This window comes from Felis catus, chromosome A3 (assembly GCF_018350175.1).
Source record: "Felis catus isolate Fca126 chromosome A3, F.catus_Fca126_mat1.0, whole genome shotgun sequence".
In the NCBI taxonomy this organism is placed as follows: Eukaryota; Metazoa; Chordata; class Mammalia; order Carnivora; family Felidae; genus Felis; species Felis catus.
Genome location: NC_058370.1, coordinates 138662240 through 138674915, shown reverse-complemented (window position 1 = coordinate 138674915; position 12676 = coordinate 138662240). Strand labels below are relative to the sequence as shown.

Genomic DNA, 12676 nt, shown 5'->3' with positions numbered 1-12676 from the left:
GCCCCCCGACGGCCAGGGACCCGCAGCGAGGCTCACGGCCCCAGACCCGGGCTGGCAGGCCCCTCAGCCCCAGCCGTGCACAGACCCGGCTGTGTGGGGAGTCTGAGGCCGGGGTGCGGCTCCCCCGGGGGCCTGGCAGGTGGAAACTCCCCAGAGCAGAGCAGTCGAGGCGGAGGCAGGTGCAGGCACCGCACAAGACCTGCAGGGCCTCCAAGGAGCCGGGGAGCATTTCAATGCCGCCTCATGCTCTTCCCGTGCCACGTCAGGAATGCACGCACACGTGTGTGCATGTGCATGTGTGCACACGAACACACATCTACATATGCACACACAAACGCACACGCATGTGCTTCGTGTACGCGTGCCCGCGTGGACGGGTGTGTGTATGGACGGGTGTGCCGTCACATGTGCACATGCATGTGTGTGTGCGTGCGTGGCTGCATATGTGTGTACACGCCTGTGTGCATGCATGCATGCACACACACACACACACACACACACACCATAGCTCTGTGTGCCCCCCGCCCCGGGGACAGGGGCATCCCACCCCCACACAGCTCCTCAACAGCCTGGGAGAACTTTCCGGTGGCCCTGCCTGCCTTCCCTTGGCACAGCGCCCGTGAGCGCTCACACGCCGGGACTTGCGGCCCTTTCCTGGCTGAGTGCTGCTCTCCTGTCATCTGGTCAAAGAAGCTGACAAGCACGGGCAGGTCGCCAACTTGGCCTCAACTCCACTCGGAGGCTGGACTGGCAGATAAATTGGTCCTGGCGGGGGGAGGAGGAGGGGGGGAGCGAGAGGGGGGCCCAGAGGGAAGAATTCAAATTCATTTTTCTGCTAAACCAAACTCCAGCTCTCCAAGGCTCACAGCTGTAGCTGGGAAGGCTGACGGCGCCAGGCGGGGAGCGGGCAGATGGTACAGGAGGGGAGTGTGTGCCCAACAGGAGGGGCGGGGACCCCAGCAGAATGGGGACGACGAAGCGGGAATCTGGAGGAATGCTCTGGCCCTCCGACCTCGGCGCGTCTCTGGAGGCATTCTGGTCCATTCTGGCTCATTCCAGTTCTGCGAGAGCCAGAGGCAGAGGCAGATCCCGCCCAGAATCCCCGGCCACCTCGTGAGAGAGGACTGGTCCAGGGCGGCAGGCGTCCCCGGGCTGCAGCCCTTGAGAGCTCGCTGGCTGGCGCTGGTGTGGCCCTTTCTAACCTGGGGAAGGAACTGGGACAGCCCGAAGGAACGGGACTTCAGAACTCCTTCTCTGCCGATCGTCTTACAGGCGAAACTGGGGCTTCAGGCTGGATGTCAACAGTGGCTCCCTCGGCACTGAGGCTCCGGGGTCGTAAAGTGCACCTGGCCCGCGTTCCACGAGGCGAGTGTGGCCGTTCCCTGCTCGTTCTGTGGCTATTCGTCTAAGTCCAATATGGCAGACAAAAGCCTTGCAGAAACTGCTGGATCCCGGTACGGTGGGGTGGGGGGGGGTGGGGGGGACATCATGTGACGGTCGCCGGCCGCGGTCCCAGGGCGCCCTGTGATGTTCCTGTTTGTGGCTGTGCCACAGGCGCGTGGACGCACGGGGCTGGCGGAGCACATTGTCCAAAGGCAGGTGTGGGGGTGCCCCGCAGAAGAGGTCCACTCGGGGCAGCGGCCGCTGTGCCCCAGGGTGGCGCGGCCCGGCACGCGGCGTCCTCGCCAGGCCCCAGCCGACACACTGCCGGCTTCCAGGCCTGCTCCCCACACCCTGCTCCTGTTTGCAGCCCCTTTCGTCTCAGCCCAGGAACCTTGTTGCCAGGGGGGCTCAGAGCAAGTTGACATCCAGTTGGGGCGTCAACACAGACACTCCACCAGCAAGAACAACATACAAAGGGATGTGAAACCCCACGTGTGTGTGTGCATGTGTGCGTGCGTACAGAAGAGGTAACATCCATGCGCGTGCACATGTTCGTGTTGGTGCAAAGGATATTGAGAAGCCGCTCCCGGCGTGAGAATATTCACTGATGACAGTTGTGTTTAGGGGCAGAGAATTCCAAGAGCTTCCAGAACCCGGCGATTCCTGGCTCTAACCCCAAACGGACACCGAGAATCCCCCAGGGGAAAGAGGGAGTCTGTACCCCTGTGTAGCTACCAACACAGGTAAAGTTACCTGCCTTGGTTTCAACCAACACTGTCTATTCTGCAATCCCAGTCCGATGTCTTCTGGGCAGGACATTCTGGGGGGAGGAGGCAGGCTTCTAGCCTGCTAGCGGCATTTTGGACACACTCAGTTCTCATAAACAGCAATGTCGTGAGTAAAACCTAGTGAATAAACACGCAGCACTGGACTCCCTGTAATCCCACCCCGTCACGCAGATTTAAGGGGGCCCAGGGTTCACCGGAAGGCATTTCCAGTTTGCTTGAGCAAAACCACTTGAAAACAAGCATGACAACGTGGCAAGCCAGAACCGCCTCACGGCACCTGCTTCCTCCAGCAGCACAGCCCCCACCCCCGGAGAAATGGCCACGTCCCCGAGGCACCAACAACCACAGGTCACGCCGCTGCTGGAAGCAGGGTGGGTGTGAGCGAGACGCTCCTGCTGACGAGCGCACGAAGATGTGTGCCTGCTGGGGAGGGTCGTCGAGGCGGCACCGGCCCCACCCCACCCCAGACCTCCCCAAAGTGGCCCCAGGCGCTCATCTTTGGCCTCCTCTTGACGTTAGAGGCGTCTAGGATATCTGGGCCCTGGGTCCTTTACTCCCAGCATCTCCTTCTAGAAATGAATGTCCCAGGTAGGAAAGGTGTTAGGAGCATAGGTAGTGTCGTGGGTAGAACTACATCCCCACAGCCATGCAGAAGTCCCACCCCCAGGACCATCCCCACAGGAGGGAGAATGCAGCGTGAAGACACAGACGCGTGGGGGAGACGGCCGTGGGAGGACACAGGCAGAGACGCAGTGACGCTGTCACCCGCCCGGGATGGCCCGGGCCACCAGCGGCTGGAAGAGGCAGGGAGGCGCTTTCCCCCAGGGCGAGGGACCCTGGCCAGCCACACCTGGAGGAAGCAGGACCCTGACCAGGTAGCACATGAAAACACAGCGTCTGCAGGTGGGGGCCTCCCCTGCAGACGGGGAAGGCAGGAGCGGCATTACGGGTCCCTTTGGGACACACGTGATCCCAGATACAGCCCACATGCTGAAAGGGGCCTTGGACACAACAGACCCAGCAGCTGACCTCTGTCTCGGGGGACGTCCCCTCCAGCAGAGATTCATCAACACCCACTACACACAGGAGGGGCCGCGGCCACGAGGGAGCCCGTCTCCACCCTCCGTGACGACGAGCGGGGCATCCGATGTCACGAGGCCGCAGACATCACGGGAGCTCCCTCCCCTCCGTGCCGGGAGCCGGCCTCCGAGCCCCTCTAGGGTTTTGGCCCCACACAACTCCTACAGGGTGAGGGTCCATCCAGGACGGGGAGGGGTATCCGAAGGCAGGACTGCCGTGTTGGGGTAGCCCCGACGGGCGCGGCCAGGGCTCAGCCGAAGTCCCAGGCCCCACACCCAGGCAGCGAGGCCTCGAGCACAGCAGGCCCCGCCTGGCCCCGGGCTCGTGCTGCCCCAGCAGCACCTTCCGACCCTCACGGGAAGGCTCTGAAGTATGTGAATTGCTTCTGACGTCATAGAACAGCCTGCACCACTGTTTATCGTCTTTACCTGCGTATCACGCCCATGGTCTTCCCCGAGGGCCCTGAGGTTCAGGGTCCAGCTCGGCAAGTGGGCAAATCACGTGGGCAGGGGAAGAGGCTGGCCAGCAGCTGTCTGGCCCCGTCAGTTGGGGTCAGGCCAGAAGTCACGGGCAGAGGAGGGCGGGTGGAAGGCCGTCCCCGCCCATGGGCTTGTGCCAAGCAGACAACCAGGTCTGGGAGACGTGGCCTCTGTCCTGGAACAACGGACCTTCTCTGCCCCTTTACCTCTCGTAGTCACATAAAATGCGACGCGATGCTCCAGTTTGGAGACGTCAGAAACCCAGGTAGGTGGCCAACCACTGCCCACGTGGGGAGTGAGCCTCCACGGAAACCGGCCCTTCAGGTGGCCCACACACAACGGGTGAGTCCCACACGCGGGTCACGGGAGGCTCACAGCGGCAAAGCAGATGCTTGTGTGGACAAGTCTGTCCCCGGGGACATCTGTCCCCCTGTCCATCAGAGCAACTTCCAGAGGCCCCGCCAGGTAGACCACTGGGGCTCTGCCCACGGACCGTGAGCCAGGGGTCCTGGGAAGTACCTGATCCTCAGGGCTGAGCACATTCCCCTCCTGGCTGAAAGCCCTCACCAGGGGCAGACTTGCATTCTACCCCAGGGCCCAGGCCCCAGTCCCGGCGGGGGGGACTCAGGTGCAGTAGGGGGCCCATCCCCCAGCACGGGAGCCGTGAGGGTGGGGGTGCTGAGGGCAGAGGGGTCTGGGCGGGGGGCGAAGTGGTGGGGCGTGATGGGGAAGAGGCAGCAGGTGCGGGGTGCGGGACTGACGCCACACCAAGCCTTGGACGACCCCAGACTGTGTCCCCAGATGGCAGAGAGGCACATCGGCAGACACTCTCCTGATGCTTCTGTCCGCACAGGTCACGCAGGGCATCGGGAGACAACACAGCCACACCCCAGCCAGAGGCAAGCTCAGTGGCCAGCCAGATCGGAACCGGTCCCTCGTCTGGACAAAAGCCCCTCCGAGCAGCCACAGCACAGCACGGCCAGGTTTCCCTGGAATGGTGGAGCAGACGTCAGATGTTTAGAGGGCGTGGTACAGACCTGTCCACCTGAGGACCACAGGGCGGGGGGCCACGAGCCCCTGTGGGAGGCACGAAAGGGATGACACCCATCAGTGTGACAGCACACCGCCTGTGTGTCCAAGCCACCTGTCGGCTCCCCGTGCAGACGTGCCCTGTGCCCTCAGCGAAGGTCAGATTCCCTCTCTCCCTTCCCCGTCTCTCCCTGTCTCTCTCCATCTTTCTGTCTCTGTGTCTATGTCTGTCACATGCATACACACATGCACACACACAGGTGCACACAAATACACACCACACGTGCACCCATGCACACACACATACATGCATGCACACACATACACAACCCGCATGTACGTGTGTACACACACAGACACACTGTCGTGGATCCCTGATTAATTTGCATTCCACATGACCGCAGGGCGCATGGTGAGAGGAACACTCCCCCAGGACCAGGAAAGCAGGCATCTTCCGGCAGAGCTAAGGAGGGGGACGCATACCTCTTTTCAAAGATTTGGTCCATTTTCCTTATTTTGAGTCAGTTTCAAACAAAACCCTCCAGACACACCCCCTTTTTAAATGTCATCGCCCCTGTCCCCTCTGGGTCCTGGCAGCAAGATGCCAAGGGAAGAAGGCCCAGGGGCAGGACAGGCCAGCACGGGGTCTCCGAACACCCGGCTGGGTCTGGGGGACACGCACGCATCCTTTAGAGGAACCAGCTCTTGAAGGTCTCCCTTGATTTCCATGCCCGGAACCTTCTCCAGAAGGGGACTGTGCGCTCGCTTACTGGGGCATGGCACGCGCCCAGTAAGCCCGGCGTCGCAGAGGCCTGCTCTGTCTCTTCTGTGGGCTCGCAAAGTATGAATCAGGACCTAGAGTCCGGCCTAACCTGTCTGATTCTGACGTGCCCGTCTGGGAATCCTTCGTGTGACACGGGCTGGTGGCCGGCTCCCGCGTAACCACCCCAACCGGTCAGGGAAGGTGAAACGGCACGCGGAGAAGGAGACTGTGTGCGGCTTCCTCGCGGCAGCGTCTGAAGCATCCGGACGGCAGTGTCCCTAGGTGCCTGGGAGTCTCAGCGCTGTCTCGGCCCCCTCGGGTGGGCGGTGTTACCCTGCCCACCCCTGCCCCTCACCGCTGCCACCCTGCCTGTGCACCCGGCCCTCCCGTGCCGCTCCCAGGGGGCTCGCGGGCTCCCGTGTGCCTGGGGCCCTGGAGGCTGCTGGGGAGGCCTCTTCAAGGAGCGCTCAGCCCCAGGGGTGCCGTCCAAGTCGGTGGCTTCACCGTGGAGCTGCTGGGACCGGAGGTGGCCCACACGGGCCTGCCGAGCCAAGATAAAGCTTCGGAGCTGCCGTCACACCCGAGCAGCTGTGTGCCGGGTTCCGACAGGTGACTGACAGGGTGGAGACGGCAGGCCAGGGGCTCCTGCCAGAGACGGTGACGGGCAGCGGGTCACTGGTGGCTGGCCACGGTGCGGTCTCACGCCCACCGGGGCCACCTGACATCATCCAGGACGTCCCCACGCCCTGGAAGGAAGATGTGCAGCCTTGAGGGAAGTGAGTCACTGCAGCAGAGGCCGGGGGTGGCGTCACCTGGCCAGTTATGCCCTCAGTAGGTTGGAGACAGAGCCATGCCCACGGCCCCGGGCCCGGTCTGGTTCTGCGCGCCTGAGCTCCCCAGTAGGGGGGCAGCAGTCTGACCCTCCTGCCCCTGTAAGCGGCAGGAAAGGTGGTCCCGGCACAGATCTGTGCTGTTCACGGCGGGGCCTTCCCTCCGCAAACTCACGGGGATGGCTGGTGTCTCAGTTCTGCACCCCTTCCCTCGGCAGCCTTGGTCCAGCCGGGCCCTCCGGCCTGCCCAGTGTCCATGGGACGAGTCGGGAGGGCCAGGGAGCACAGTGGGAGGTCACCGTGCCCATCAGCAGATCCCTCCCTGCGGCTCAGCCCCGCCCCATCCTTAGGCAAAAGGACGTAAGTCCTGGCAAGTGCCTGGACACAGGCCTGCCAGGGTCCCACACACCACCCTGGGGCGTGGGTGTGAGACCCGGCCCCGCAGCCCCCAGCGCTGGGCCCTCAGCGAGCTGTCCTGGAACACAGCCCATCGCTGCCCTCCGTGCCACCTCGTGTCCTCCTCTGCGTGCTTCTGGAACTCTGTCTGACACATATCTCGTCTCATCCCCTTTCCTCGGGACCGTTTGGACCCCAGGACCCAGATGGGTAAAAGGGTTTGCCCAACGTCACAAAGCAGGACAGTGACAGGGCTGCCCCAGGCTCACCGTGACTTTAGGGCCTTGCTTGTACAAGGGAAATCTGTGCCCACCCTGCACATTGCTGAGTGTCCTGTGTGTACATGTGCTCATGGGTCCCCTGTGTGTGCATGCATGTATGTATGTGAGTGCATACATTTGTGTGTGTGCTCATGCGTTTGTGTGTGCACCTGTGTGTGCATGAGTGTGCATGTGTTTGTGTGCTCACGTGTATGTGTATTGTGGGGCGGCATGTTTTTGTGTGTGCACCTGTGTTTGTGTATGCACTTCTGTGTGTATGTGTGTGTGCGTGGGCATATATTTGTGTGTGCACCTGTGTGTATGCACGTGTTTGTGCATGCACTTGTGTGTGTATGTTTGTGTGTGTGGGCCTGTGTTGTGTGTGCACCTGTGTGTGCATGGGCCTGTGTTGTGTGTGTACCTGTGTGTGCATGGGCCTGTGTTATGTGTGCACCTGTATGTGTATGGGTGTGTGCATGGGCCTGTGTTGTGTGTGCACCTGTGTGTGTGTGTGCGCGCGTGGGCCTGTGTTGTGTGTGCACCTGTGTGTGCATGTGTGCGTGTGTGGGCATTTGTGTGCTCATGTGGATGTGCGAACTGAAGGGGAGACAGGCTTGTCCAGGGTGGGGAATCCCCGGCCCAGAGCAAGGGGTGTGTCGGGGCCAGCACCCCAGGGGGTGAGAAGAGGGAACCAGCCCCCATCACCCCCGCCCCCGTAGGTGCCTTTGTAAGCAAGACAATCCTGTTGTTACCAGCTCACTGGATCCTCAGCAAAACCCATCAAGGGCAGAGAGGAGCCGTGTTCTCTCCATCATTTTAAATCTAATAAACAGGCCCGGAGAGTCTGTGCCTAACCTCACCCAGCCGGTGGAGTCGGGAACGGGGAACAGAACTGTGGCGCTTCCTGCCCGTGCCCTGGGCTGCCCCAGGAGCTGCTGACTTTCCAGGACACGCAGGCCCACGTGACGGGCTCCCTGGGGCCTCAGCTCCCTCGGGCACTCGGTGAGGAGCAGACCCAGTCTCTACCTTCTCTTCTGGGTCAAAGCCGATTGCAGAGCTGACCCGAAGCTATCCGGGGTGACGGGCTAGACACGGAACGGAGGTCCCCAGGGATCCCGCTGGACACGGTTCTCACCACGCACACACAGCAGGCGGTGCTGGGCTCGCACACTCTCCTCCTCCCCCCGCCCCGAGGCCCGGGCAGCGAGTGCAGCCATGTGGCTCACAGGACGGAGCCTCCCCTCAGTGTCACCTCCAACACGGATGTCTCTAAGCACGAGTTTCCCTGGGGTTTCCTCCCCTTCCCTCATGTGGTGAAGCCCGAGCCGCCACACGGAATCTAGCAGACATGAGGGCATTTGGGGAACACTCTCCTGCCTGCCCCCGCCCCGTGCAGGGTTCTGAGGGGGAGAAGGCAGCCAACACCCCAGGGCTGACCCGTCCATCCATAGCCACAGAACTCTGACCGCACCGGGCACACGTCTAACTCACCCCCGGGCTCCGCCCAGCGGCCTCTGGCAGAACCCAGGAGGGAAGAGAAAGAAGCGAAGGAGAGACCGAGGAGGGAAAGTCAAAGTGACTCCCCAAGATGATGCAGAACCACGAAGATAAACCAACAAAAAAACACAGAGTGAGTTAGATGAACATCTTAAATGCAAAGCCTTCTCCAAATGAAGCATCTTTTCTATCATAAGCTGATGTAACAAATTTCACTTCCCAATTTCAAACATTCAAGCGTCTCTTCCAGAAAGGTGTTTACAAGGCCAGGCTCAGAGCACAGGGCCTTGACACGACTGAATGGCCCCGGGGAAGCACCTGACCGCCAGGCCCTGCAGCTCTGCTCCTGAAGCCCCGGGCTGTGCAGCAGCAGGACCTGGGGGTTATGTGGACAGGAGACCTGATCGGGCTGTCATCGCTGGGAGCTCACCCAGGCACGGACCCAGGGACACTTCTGCCTCCGGGCGCAGCCAGCCAGGAGCCTCGCTGTGTAGACGGCCAGGTTCAGCTGGGGCCTCCCAACACGCCTTACCCGGTCCACACCAGGGTCACGGGAGCACACACCCACACCGCACATCCACACCTGCCCCCCACACATACACATACCCACTGCACACACGTGCACACACACACTCGCTCCCCCCACCCCACAGCAGGTGCACTTAGGCTACAGGAGGCTGGCCCTCTGGCGCCCACCTCCCCTGCTGCCCACAGCTGCCAGTCTTATCTTTCTCCTCCCGCCTGCGGCCGAGGCCCAGTGCCTGTGGGAGCCGAGGAGGCAGGGAAGGCAGAAGGAAGGCAGACAAAAGGGCCAGTTGGCCGAGACGACAGGAGCAGTCGCCCATGGACACAGAGCACCCGGAGCTGCTTCTGGCCAGAGCTGGGGTGCAGCCAGGGCCTGGAGGGAAGGAGGGGAAGGGAGAGCTGGGGAAGGGGAGCCAGCCAGGCAGGGCGTGGGGAGGGAGAGCCAACCTGGGAGGGGAATAACGGGGTGCCTGGAGGGGCTGGGGAGCCAGGAGGGGTCCTGGGAACACCACCAACGCACAGCCACGGGCTCATAGAGCCTTGGCCAGGTTGGGGGGCACCAGCCCTCCCCCACAAAGCTGTGTCTGAAGAGCACCAGGCTGGATGTGCTCGGAACAGGCCAGTACCTAGGTTGTCCACATCAGCCCACCAGACTGCCCGGCGGCCGTGGGCCCGGCCCCTCCCCAGGACACTGAGCCCGTGCCCGCTCACACAGGTGCACCCCTCCCCGGGACTCGATCCTGAGCCCGTGCCCGCTCACGGTGCACCCCTCCCGGGGACTCGATCCCGAGCCCGTGCCCGCTCACAGGTGCACGTGGGGTCTGCAGGGCCCTCAAGGTCCCCTCCTCTACCATGCCCTCCACGAGGTTCTTTCTAAAGGATCCCTTGCTTGGTTGCTTGTTTCCTGGTATTTATTTATTTGCCTGCTTTTGCTTTGTATTTTTAGAGCAGTTTTACACTCAAGGAAAATTTAGATTCAAGAAGGTACAGACACCCCACACGCCTGCCGCACAGCCACAGCCTCCCCGCCATCGGCACCCCCAGCAGAGGGACACTTGCTGCAGCCAGTGAACTCACAGCACGTTCTCATCGCCCAGAGCTCATGGTTCATTCTAGAATCACTCTCAGCACCGTCCTCTCCAGGGGTTTGAGCAGATGTGTAATGATGTGTCCACTATCACTCTGTCTCCGTCTCTCTTCTTTCTTTCCTTTTCTTTTAAAGCTGTTAGTCCCCAGCTTTAAACTCCAAGCCGCCCCCCTGCCAGCTCTCAGAGAAACCCCCGGCCCTTCAGGGTCATGCCCCTGGGACCTTCCCAGCCCGCTTTCTCTCCACTCACCCTAAAGAGGTTGACCATTCAATCTATGCCCCAAACTGGGATGCTTGAGAGTGAACAGGACAGGTGCTCTCAGGTGGTTCTGGAACAGCAGACGTAAGTCAGGACTGTCCCAGGAAAGCAGGCCCCGTGTCACCACACACTCACACGTGGCCCACGCCCCCCAGAGCATCAGGGCTCGGGCCTGAACACAGCGTCTGTACCCACCCCGCAGCCCTGCCCTCCCCCTGCCTGCAGAGTGGTGAGGGGCGCTCCCTGGTCACGGGGAGGGAACCCGTCCCAGGCACTAAGGTTCGACCCGGTGCCAGTGCCCCCCGCAGCTCCTCTCCTACCTGCGACCGCGGAGGCGAGTGCAGGGACCCCGTCCTGCAAGGTCCGCACAGGCCCGTGTGCACACCTGCTCCCATGCCTCCCGGCCTCCTGAGACCTCAGGTCCTCGTCAAGAATCCCTGACACGAGTGTTCCTCCTACTCCCCTGCTAGAGATGCTGTGCCAACACGTCTCAGTGTCCCACAGGGCACCTTAAGTAAAGTGCGACTGCGGTCTTGCCTATCAGAGCTGGAAGGCAAGGAGCCCCTTGGCCGGCCTCTCCTGTCACTGGAGGGGGCCCACATGCAGGTGACCTCGAGCCAGCAGCCTGAGACCTGCTAAGTTCCTCTGACACCTCCACACCCCTACCAGGGTCCCCCAGGCTCTCCCCAGCACCCCTGCGCTCTCCTGTAACACCTCCATACCCTTACCAGGGTCCCCAGACTCTCCCCAGCACCCCTGCGCTGTCCTGTAACACCTCCACACCCTTACCAGGGTCCCCAGACTCTCCCCAGCACCCCTGCGCTCTCCTGTAACACCTCACACCCCTACCAGGGTCCCCAGACTCTCCCCAGCACCCCTGTGCTCTCCTGTAACACCTTACATCCCTACCACAGCCCCTCAGACTCTCCCCAGCACCCCTGCACTCTCCTGTAACCTCCACCCCTACCAGGGTCCCCCAGGCTCTCCCCAGCACCCCTGCGCTCTCCTGTAGCACCTCCACACCCCTACCAGGGTCCCCCAGGCTCTCCCCAGCACCCCTGCGCTCTCCTGTAACACCTCACACCCCTACCAGGGTCCCCCAGGCTCTCCCCAGCACTCCTGTGCTCTCCTGTAACACTGCCACACCCCTACCAGAGGTCCCCAGACTCTCCCCAGCACCCCTGTGCTCTCCTGTAACACCTTTACACCCCTACCAGGGTACCCGAGGCTCTCCCCAGCACCCCTGTGCTCTCCTGTAATATCTCCACACCCCTACCAGGCTCTCCCCAGCACCCCTGCGCTCTCCTATAATACCTCCACACCCCTACCACGGTCCCCCAGGCTCTCCCCACCACCCCTGTGCTCTCCAGTAACACCTCCACACCCCTACTAGAGGTCCCCAGAATCTCCCCAGCACCCCTGTGCTCTCCTGTAATATCTCCACACCCCTACCAGGGTCCCCCAGGCTCTACTCAGCACTCCTGCACTCTCCCGGAACACCTCCACACCCCTACCACAGTCCCTCAGACTCTCCCCAGCACCTCTGCACTCTCCTATAACACCTCACACCCCTACTAGAGTCCTTCAGACTCTCCCCAGCACCCCTGTGCTCTCCTGTAACACTTCCACACCCCTATCAGAGTCCTCCAGACTCTCCCTGAAGTCTCTGTCATCGTGCAGGAGGCGACCCAGCCAGTGGGGTGTCTCCTTCTCAGAACAGGTGCTGACCGGCAAGTCCGAGATTCCCAAGACACCTGGTGTCTCCTCTGAGTCCAGTCTCTGGGGGGGAGTCCTCATAATCTTTGTCTACCGCACATGGGAGTGTCTGGGGCCTGACCTTGCCCAGTGCCAGTCGCTGCACCCCCCTTGCAAAGCTTGCTCCTGCCACAGAAAAGCCTCCCGAAGATTTTCTGACTGTATCTACATGTCAGGGCTCTGCACATTTTCCCAGGCCACTCCTGATGCCTGGGCCCTTCCCCCTTTCTAGTAAATTCTGTTCATTCCCCAGCGTTAGGCACAGGCCTGCCCTCTCCCCTTGGAGATTTTTCGGGACGCTGGCCCCCTCCCCACCGAGTGTGAAGAGGGCCCAGTGGCCCCAGCTGCCTGGATGCCTGTGTGCTGTGGGCCTTGCTGGTCTACCTGCGGGGGCCTCCCCGCTCTGCTCGCAGGCCAGGTCGGCACAAGGCTGAAGGCCAGCAGGTGCTCAGGGGCTCCTGGCTAAAGGAGTTCATTATTTCAGGATTTCTGCGACACAACAGCCAGCCTCCTGTTGTTTGGAGGGGGATCTGGAGACGCGGACT

At 61.9% G+C, this 12676-nt stretch overlaps 1 long non-coding RNA gene across 1 annotated transcript; it reads right to left on the bottom strand.

The window, feature by feature from the left end:
* Positions 1–811: 811 nt before the first annotated feature.
* On the bottom strand, positions 812–3764 carry LOC123384652. The gene is made up of 2 exons (XR_006596097.1): positions 3680–3764; positions 812–2740 (listed from the first exon to the last, which is right to left on the bottom strand). It is a non-coding gene; the product is annotated as an uncharacterized LOC123384652 (long non-coding RNA).
* Positions 3765–12676: the final 8912 nt, after the last annotated feature.